This window comes from Enhydra lutris, unplaced genomic scaffold (assembly GCF_002288905.1).
Source record: "Enhydra lutris kenyoni isolate GAN:26980312 unplaced genomic scaffold, ASM228890v2 scaffoldscaffold29, whole genome shotgun sequence".
Taxonomy (NCBI): domain Eukaryota; kingdom Metazoa; phylum Chordata; class Mammalia; order Carnivora; family Mustelidae; genus Enhydra; species Enhydra lutris.
This window is the reverse complement of record NW_019154113.1, coordinates 19,112,523-19,120,619: the sequence shown is the minus strand read 5'-3', so window position 1 is coordinate 19,120,619 and position 8,097 is coordinate 19,112,523. Positions and strand designations below refer to the sequence as shown.

General features: G+C 49.2%; 1 protein-coding gene across 1 annotated transcript in view; it reads left to right on the top strand.

Annotated features, from left to right (window-relative positions):
• The first annotated feature begins 72 nt into the window (after positions 1–72).
• LOC111152572 (fibronectin type III and SPRY domain containing 2) overlaps positions 73–8,097 on the top strand; it is a 44,622-nt gene continuing 36,597 nt past the window's right edge. The window contains exons 1-2 of the mRNA XM_022511058.1: positions 73–117; positions 1,901–2,076. The gene's annotated coding sequence lies outside the window, so the exon portion shown is untranslated. The remainder of the gene's footprint in view (positions 118–1,900; positions 2,077–8,097) is intronic.

Below are 8,097 nucleotides of genomic sequence, written 5' to 3'. Positions count from 1 at the left end.
AGACCTGTTGGAGATGGGGAAATCTCATCTGCACGTGGCGATGGGATGTGACTTGAAGGGAATAAGACAGCCGGGTCTGCGTCCGGGAAAGGCGCAGTGCGCGCCGCGGGAAACCGTGTAGGTGGGCTTCCTCCTGGGAGTGCACTGGGAGGGCTCAGGGGTGGGGTCCGGGGAAGGCAGGTGGGGGGAGAGGCCCTGGAACCCGCGAGAAGGAGCCCTTCTCTGAGGTTGGGCTCCTGAGGGTTTAGATTCAGGAACCAGGGGAAGAGCTTTTGAAGGTTTGGAGCTGGGAAATCCGGACATCAGATTCGCCCTTGCTGTCATACCCAAAGGAAGCAACCAGAAACCAGGGCCAGCCTGGAGCCATGGTTAGGGCATCTCTCCCGCGGAAGATGATCCCAGGGTATCTAGAAACTACTGTGGAATGTAGCTTGAAGTCTGAAGTTGCTTGTCTGAGCGCCCCCCCCCCACCCCGACCCCTGTGGAGCCTTGGACTCAGAACTGCTGCTCTTGGCAGTCCTCTTGGAGAGAACCTGTTAGTTGAAGGGATTTATTTTTCCCCAAACCATTTTTTAAATATATTATCTTAGCTAGTATGATTTACTGATAATTCTTTAAGTCTGTTTTGGTATCTTTTTGTATATTCTTTACAGTATGTCTTTTTACTGTATTTGTTTTATGTTATTTTATCCTTTCTAGTAGTCTTTCTAATTTATTTACTTTATCAAAATGACAGTAGCAGGGACACCTGGGTGGCTCAGTCAGTTAAGCTCTGCCTTCAGCTCTGGTCATGATATCAGGGTCCTGGGACGGGTGGGATTCCTTGCTCAGCAGGGAGCCTGATTCTCCTGCTTGTGTTCTCTCTCTCTCTGACAAATAAATAAATAAATAAAATCTTTTTACAAAAATGACACTAGCAGGCTTTCAAATTATAAAAGTCATTTCTATTTTTGTGTGAGGGAAGGATGTTTGTACATTCTTAGAAAAAAATAAGGGCAGGTACCCACCAAACCTAATAATTGTTGTTGCCAGCATGCACGCCTGCTTTATTTTCACTTTACGGTTCTTCTGTAATATTGCCCTTTTTCTAAGCCAAATATCATATCTTATTTTTCAGTAAAAATATTTTTAAAAATTAATAAAAGGTGTATATATAATTGTTATTAAAATAGGTGTAAAATATAAAGAAAAAAGTAAACTAACTCGGAAGAGTTAAACCTTGCTCTCATTTTGAGTGTACTATTATATACAATATCATATATTATTATATATCTATAGTACATATTATACTGTATAGTATATATTTGTTATTTGCAGTATGTTTATATATCTCTATCATATATCTACATATCATCTAATATGATTATGCTGTCATGATATATTGTGGGTATTTTCCACCTACAATATAGGCACCTACGTGATTATTAATACTTGCCAATATTGAGTTGACCATATAGTGATTTAACAAATTCTATATTGTCAGACATAGGTGAATCTCAATTTTCTGCGAGCATACATAAAGTGCTGGTGAACATTCTTGTGCACACATCTTTGTGTAACTTTTTTCTTTAATTTTTTTTACTTTTGATATTTTATTGTGCTTCTAGTATTTTTACGTTATAGATACCTGGCAGTAATGATATCTTTCAAATGACATTTTGACTGAGATTTTAAAAAGCAACAGATGTAAAATTCTGAGATCAATCACCATAAGCAGACTTTTCAAGGAAGCGGTCCAGAACCCTGTTCATGCTCTCAGGAGGGAAACTGGTGAAGCAGTTTCTCTGGGGAACACTGTTGGTGGGCTCTGGGGAGGACTGGAAGTCCCGTCTTCTATCCCCACACCCAGTGAGGGATCTTCCAAGGGACACTTTAGGAAGCTTGCTGTATCTTTCTGCAGGTGGCCTGAGGTGAGCAAATTGGCTGCTTTGATGGCAGAGTCCGAGGAAGTGGCAGATTGGGTCCAACTGCCTCCCAGAGTTTGCAGGGACCAAGGATGGGCCTGCCTCCCAAGATCCAGATGTGAGCCAGCAGGAAGACAGAGTCAGATCCTGCCTAAGAGAGCCAACTGCACAGGTAAGGAAACCTCATTTGAAAGATCTTGGAAGTGGTCCACCAGGGCCTATAAGGGGAATGCGAGGGACCCCCTGGATAGAGGGGTTCTCGGCCCGGTTGTGGGAGCTCAAGGGAAGGGTCTCCATGATGGGAACTCCAGAGATGTAAACAGCTCCCCAGGAGAGAGGGTGGAGACAAAGAGGAAAGGAGGACGCACAATAGGGAGCTCTAAGTGCCTGCCAGCCCAGAGAGCCTGAAGCTAGCACCCACTGCGGCATCAGCTCCGGTAGAGGCTGTCTTACCGTCTCGGCGCTTCTGCCCTGGTGTTCCAGCAGCAGCTCAGAGAGGAGGTGTGAGAAGAGGCCAACCTCATTCCTCCTTTCCCAGGGCACCCTTCCAGCTAAAGAGGCCCAGACTGGGTAGGGGAGAAGACTTTGACACTGGCTAAGTGAAGTTTGACTTTTGCATTAGTATTCTGGACGGTGCGCTCAGTTACTGAATGGAGACTATGCCTTCAAATAACCCTAGGACTGAATGTCACCTAAGACAGTGCAGAAAGTCACGGGTCTGCAGGGTTGTTTTTTGTTTGTTTGTTTTTTACTGGAGAGGGGAATGATTTCCACTGTGAGTACATGTGAAAGGAATGGTGGAAGAAAAAAAAAGTGAAATTGCATTTGATTCCCTTCAGGGTTGTACTTGTTCAAAACACTTCGGGAAAAGTCCATCAGGCCAGGTGGAAGCCACCTGGCTTGAGGACTCTCAGAGGCCCTCCCTCCCTCTCTGCATGGCTCGCAGCTGCCCCCCTACCCTCTGCACACGACCAGCCATCCCAGCAGTTCAGGGGAGCTACAGACCTCACATCCTCCCAGTAAATGAAGGAACTCAGGGGACAGCATGTGACCCCCTCCTAGTGACACTTGAGCGCTAAGAAGTGCAAGACAGCCATGGCGGGTCTATATTTGGGCTCTCACACACGACTGTTGCTATTTGCAGTGGGAGCTGGCTCATGTTACCGTCACCTGTCACCTTCCATGCCCCAGTTACAGCCCTTGTTGTAAGCCAGGCAGGGGCAGGCTACAGGGCTCAAACAGGTGACCTGGAGGGAAATCCTTCTCCAGAGGCCTTGGAGGTCAAAGAAGAACCTGTGGACCCTGAAATCAGCAGGCAAGTTTCTGGGTGATCCTATTCTTCTAATGCAAAGGGTATTACTAGGAAGTCAGTTACTTAATGGTGCAATGTTAACGCAATATTGTTCCTTTAGGGAAAGATGTATCATCCTAAATTGCGGATGTGTAAATGGCAGTCAACAGTGGGAATGTTTTCTGTGCCCTCCTGGAGCATGGGCTCGCCTTGACTGAATGCGGTGTTGGTATGGGGTGTGAAAGCCTCTGTGGCTGCTGATTCCTGCAGTGTGCCCTTAAAGTATTTTTAGTGCAGGAGTCCATTTGCTAGAACACTTTGGAACCTTGTGTAGTGTTCTCCCCCACTGCGGTGGCAGGCTGATAAACACATTTTATTTTAATCGGCGTGTGTGTCTTGACAAATCATAATTTCGTATTTTGATGGAAATATGGAGAAACCGAAGGACAATCATTTTTCACCTGTTACACATACTCCTCTCCCCACAGAAAGTTTTCAGGTTTGGACTCTGCCTGTGAGAGCTGATTTGAACTATTCCTGTCACTGTACAGCCAACGCTTGATAGCAAGTTTCCTTAGGTGTGGCTCGAGAATTGCAAAGGGCTACCTGGGTGGGCTTCTGAAATTACAGGCAAAATTCTGTTGGTGCCCAGGGGCCCACTTTTAGGGAGAGAATTCACAGCTTTCAATAGATTCCCAGAGGCGCTCGTGCCCCACAGAAGGTTAAAAATCCTTTTTATGGTGGGGGGGGGGCTTTTCTAATTAATGCACTGGGACACACCTCCCATATAAGACTTTGGCAAAAGCCTATTTTGTTGTTTTGTTTTTTACTGCAGTTCTATGGCCCAGAGTAGAAGCTCTCTAGCTACTATATATTTTTTTAAGATTTTATTTATTTATTTGTCAGAGAGAGAGAGGGAGAGAGAGCAAGCACAGGCAGACAGAATGGCAGGCAGAGGCAGAGGGAGAAGCAGGCTCCCCGATGAGCAAGGAGCCCGATGTGGGACTCGATCCCAGGACGCTGGGATCATGACCTGAGCCGAAGGCAGCTGCTTAACCAACTGAGCCACCCAGGCGTCCCATAGCTACTATATTTTTTATAGGCTGTGACCTATTTATTTCTCTAAGGCTCAGGTTCATCACTTATAAAATGACAAATTCTTTTTTTTTTTAAGATTTTATGTATTTATTTGACAGAGAGATCACAAGTAGGCAGAGAGGCAGGAAGAGAGAGAGGAGGAAGCAGGCTCCCTGCTGAGCAGAGAGCCTGATGCGCGGCTCGATCCCAGGACCCTGGGATCATGACCCGAGCCGAAGGCAGAGGGTTTAACCCACTGAGCCACCCAGGCGCCCCTAAAATGACAAATTCCTGTTAATCGTCCTTTCTCCCCCAATTCTGAATGTTTTGGTAAGGCGCTGAAGGAGTCCAGACGCTGAGGCGGAACGGGCACAGCCGCTCTGCGGGGGTGTTGCAAACCTCCCATCTCGGTGCTGAGTACCCAGACCAGTTTGTTTGTCTGTCCAAAGGGGAAACACAGGCCTGGAAGAATCTGTGCTCGTTAGATTTGTTCTTGATGTTTCCCAGCCTTCTCGATTGCGTAACAGTTCCATTTGGTGTTTCACTCTCCAGCTTCCGGTTGAAAGAATTGGTCAGCATGATTTATTGGTAATATGGAATTCTGGTTTTCTCCCTTTTGGTAGCGCACAGAGGCATGTTCTTTTTAGCAGGCTGCTCTGGGGTCTGGAGGTGATATGGTTTCGTGGAGAGCTGGGTCCGGGGCCAGCTCTTCACCTGCTGTCCAAGGGCCCCTCCGTCCCTAGAGTTCCACACGTCTGCCCGGGCTCCCCAGAAGCTCTTGCCGTGAGGACCGGTGACCTCCCAGCCGACGTCTGGGCCTGGATGTGAGGCTCTTCTGTCCTGGTGCCTCCTCCAGACTTCAGTTGTTTTCAGGGGAGACAATGACCCCACAGCGGCCACAGGTGGCTCCTCCTCGCGATGGCCACTGTGAGTCTTCACGTTCTGACCCTGGTCCTCACCCTTCATGAGCGCCCCCAGAAGGAGAGGCTGAGGTCCAGGCAGTGACTCTAGCAGCCACCCCCACACTCATGACAGCACCGGATGCAGCCTGAGGACTCACGTTGAGCCACGTGCTGTGCTAAGCATTTTACACAATGTTCTATTATTGCACCCAAAAGAATTTCACATACATCGTGTTATTTCATCTAAATGCCAACTTCATGAGGCAGGAACGAGCAAAAACCCATCACGTGGGCTCATGAAAGCAAGGCCCAGAGAGGTGGTTTTTCCCAAGGCTACGGCACTAAGAAGTAGCCGAAACCAAAGGCAAACAGAGCTTTCTCATCCAGAAGGCAGTGGCCTCAGCGGTGAAGGTGGTGTGTGGGGGCGGTTATCTGGAGATTGAGTTGACAGACCCGGAATCAGCACTCATCGGGCATCAGTCACATGGGTGATGGCAAGAATGAGCTCCCGGCTCTGGTTTGGGTGCGAGGGAGGGGGTGTTGTGCTATGTATCAGTGGATGTTAGGAACGTGGTGGCCCCCTTGAGGATGTGACGGGTGTCGGCCGTGGTGGAGGGGCGGTGAGGTGGGGAAGGGTGGGCCGCTCTCAGCAGGAAGAGCAGCCCCAGCCAAGACCTCAGGCAAGACTTGGCAAGGGACAAGGAGCCCTGGGCTCCGTCAGAAAGAACAGTGGTGTCGGCTGGAGAAGGTGACGCTGTTTGGGGGGTTGGCGCTAGGGCAGAAGGGGTGGGTGCCCGGTGTCCACGGGAGTTAATGGAGACTTGCCAGTCATGGAGCCCTCAGAGTGCAGGGCCTGTGGCCAGCAGACGGTAGAAACAAGATGGTTTTAAGAAATCTCTGCCTGCAAGGTGTCAGGTGTGGCCCCGAGCGCTGGGGCCGTATTAGCTTATTTAATCCTCACGACAAGTCCTGTCCACTTACAGACCAAGAAGCTGGCTCGGGGCCGCTGAGACAGGTGGTCAAGGTCATGCAGTGAGAACGTCACTGACCCCAGAAGCCAGGCTCCTCTTTGCCCCACGCTGCTTCCGGCAAAGCCGTCCCCGCCTTCGAGCGCTTCCCCTGCTGGGAGCTGGGCTGGGCCTTCCCTGGTTCCGTGTCTGCGTTAGTGAGGCTGCGGGTCAGACCCCCCAGACCTCAGTGTCCTGCAGCAGCAACAGACGTTCCCCATGTTTCCGCCGCTTTGCTGAGACACCCTTGACATCCGACACTGGGCGGGTGTGAGGGCTACCCTGGGATGGTGTGACACACGGCCACACCGTGAGACCGTGACCCTGACAAGGTCGTTCACCGTAGGGTCCCTCACTCACATCATCACCTTTTATGGCCTGCGGTGAGAACACTGAGTGTACAGTGCGGCCTCGTTAACCACCGTCGCCGCGCTGACCTCTTACTCATCTTGTCACTGTCGGTCTGTACCCCTCGACCAGCATCTCCCTGTGTCCCCCCTCGCCAGCCGCTCAGCCACCGTTCCAGCCTCTGTTCCCGTGAGCTCAGCTTGCTAGAATTCCACGTCTGTGAGGGAGACCATATAGCCTCGGTCCTTCTCTGCTGACTCGTCTCACTTAGCGTAACGTCCTCCAAGTCCACCAGGTTGTTGGAAACGGCAGGACTTCCCTCCTCCTTTCTTTCTTTCTTTTTTTTTCCCTAAAGATTTTATTTCTTTATTGAGGGAGAGAGAATGACAGAGCGGGAGCGTGAGAAGTGAGATATCAGAGGGAGAAGCAGACTCCCCGCTGAGCGGGGAACCCGATGGGGGCCTCGATCCTGGGACTCCAGGATCATGACCTGAGCCAAAGGCAGTCACCTAACCAATTGAGCCACCCAGGCGCCCCAGGACTTCCTCCTTTCTCACGGCTGAGTAATACTCCGTGGTTTACCTTCTTTATCCATCCATTTATTGATGGACACTTCAGTTGTTTCTGTCTTGGCTACTGTGAATAATGCTCCAATGACCACTGGAGTAAAGATCTCCCTTTGAGATCCTGATTTCATTTCACTCACACATATGGTAGTTTTGTTCTTAATTTTTTGAAGAATTTCTATACTGTTTTCCATAACAGCTGTACCAATTTACATTTCCAACAGTGAACAAGAGTTCCCTTTTCCCATATCCTCACCAACGCTTGTTATCTCTTGTCTTTCGGGGCTGACATTCTTTTTTTTTTTTTTTAAGATTTTATTTATTTATTTGACAGAGATCACAAGTAGGCAGAGAGAGGGGAGGAAGCAGACTCCCTGCTGAGCAGCGAGCCCGATTCGGGGCTCAATCCCAGGACCCTGGGATCATGACCTGAGCTGAAGGCAGAGGCTTTAACCCACTGAGCCACACAGGCGCCCCCAGGACTGCCATTCTAACAGGTGTGAGGTGCTATGTCATTGTGGGTTTTCAGGGGTTTTGTTTTGTTTTGTTTGTTTTTAGGTAAGTTCCATGCCCAGCATGGAGCCCAACATGGGACTTGAACTCACAACCCTGAGATCAAAACCTGAGCTGAGGGGCACCTGGGTGACTCAGTGGGTTAAAGCCTCTGCCTTCGGCTCAGGTCATGATCTTAGGGTCCTGGGAATGAGCCCCGCATAAGGCTTTCTGCTCGGCAGGGAGCCTGCTTCCCCCTCTCTCTCTGCCTGCCTCTCTGCCTACTTGTGATCTCTGTCTGTCAAATTAAAAAAAAAACAAACAAACAGAAAACCTGAGCTGAGATCAAGAGTCGAATGCTTAACTGACTGACTGACCCAGCCATCCCCTCACTGTGGTCTTGACTTGCATTTCTCTGACAATGGGTGATGTTGAGTGTCTCTTCGTGTGTCTGCTGGCCATGTAGATGTCAGAAAAGTGTTTAGTTATGTCCTCTGTCCATTTTTAATC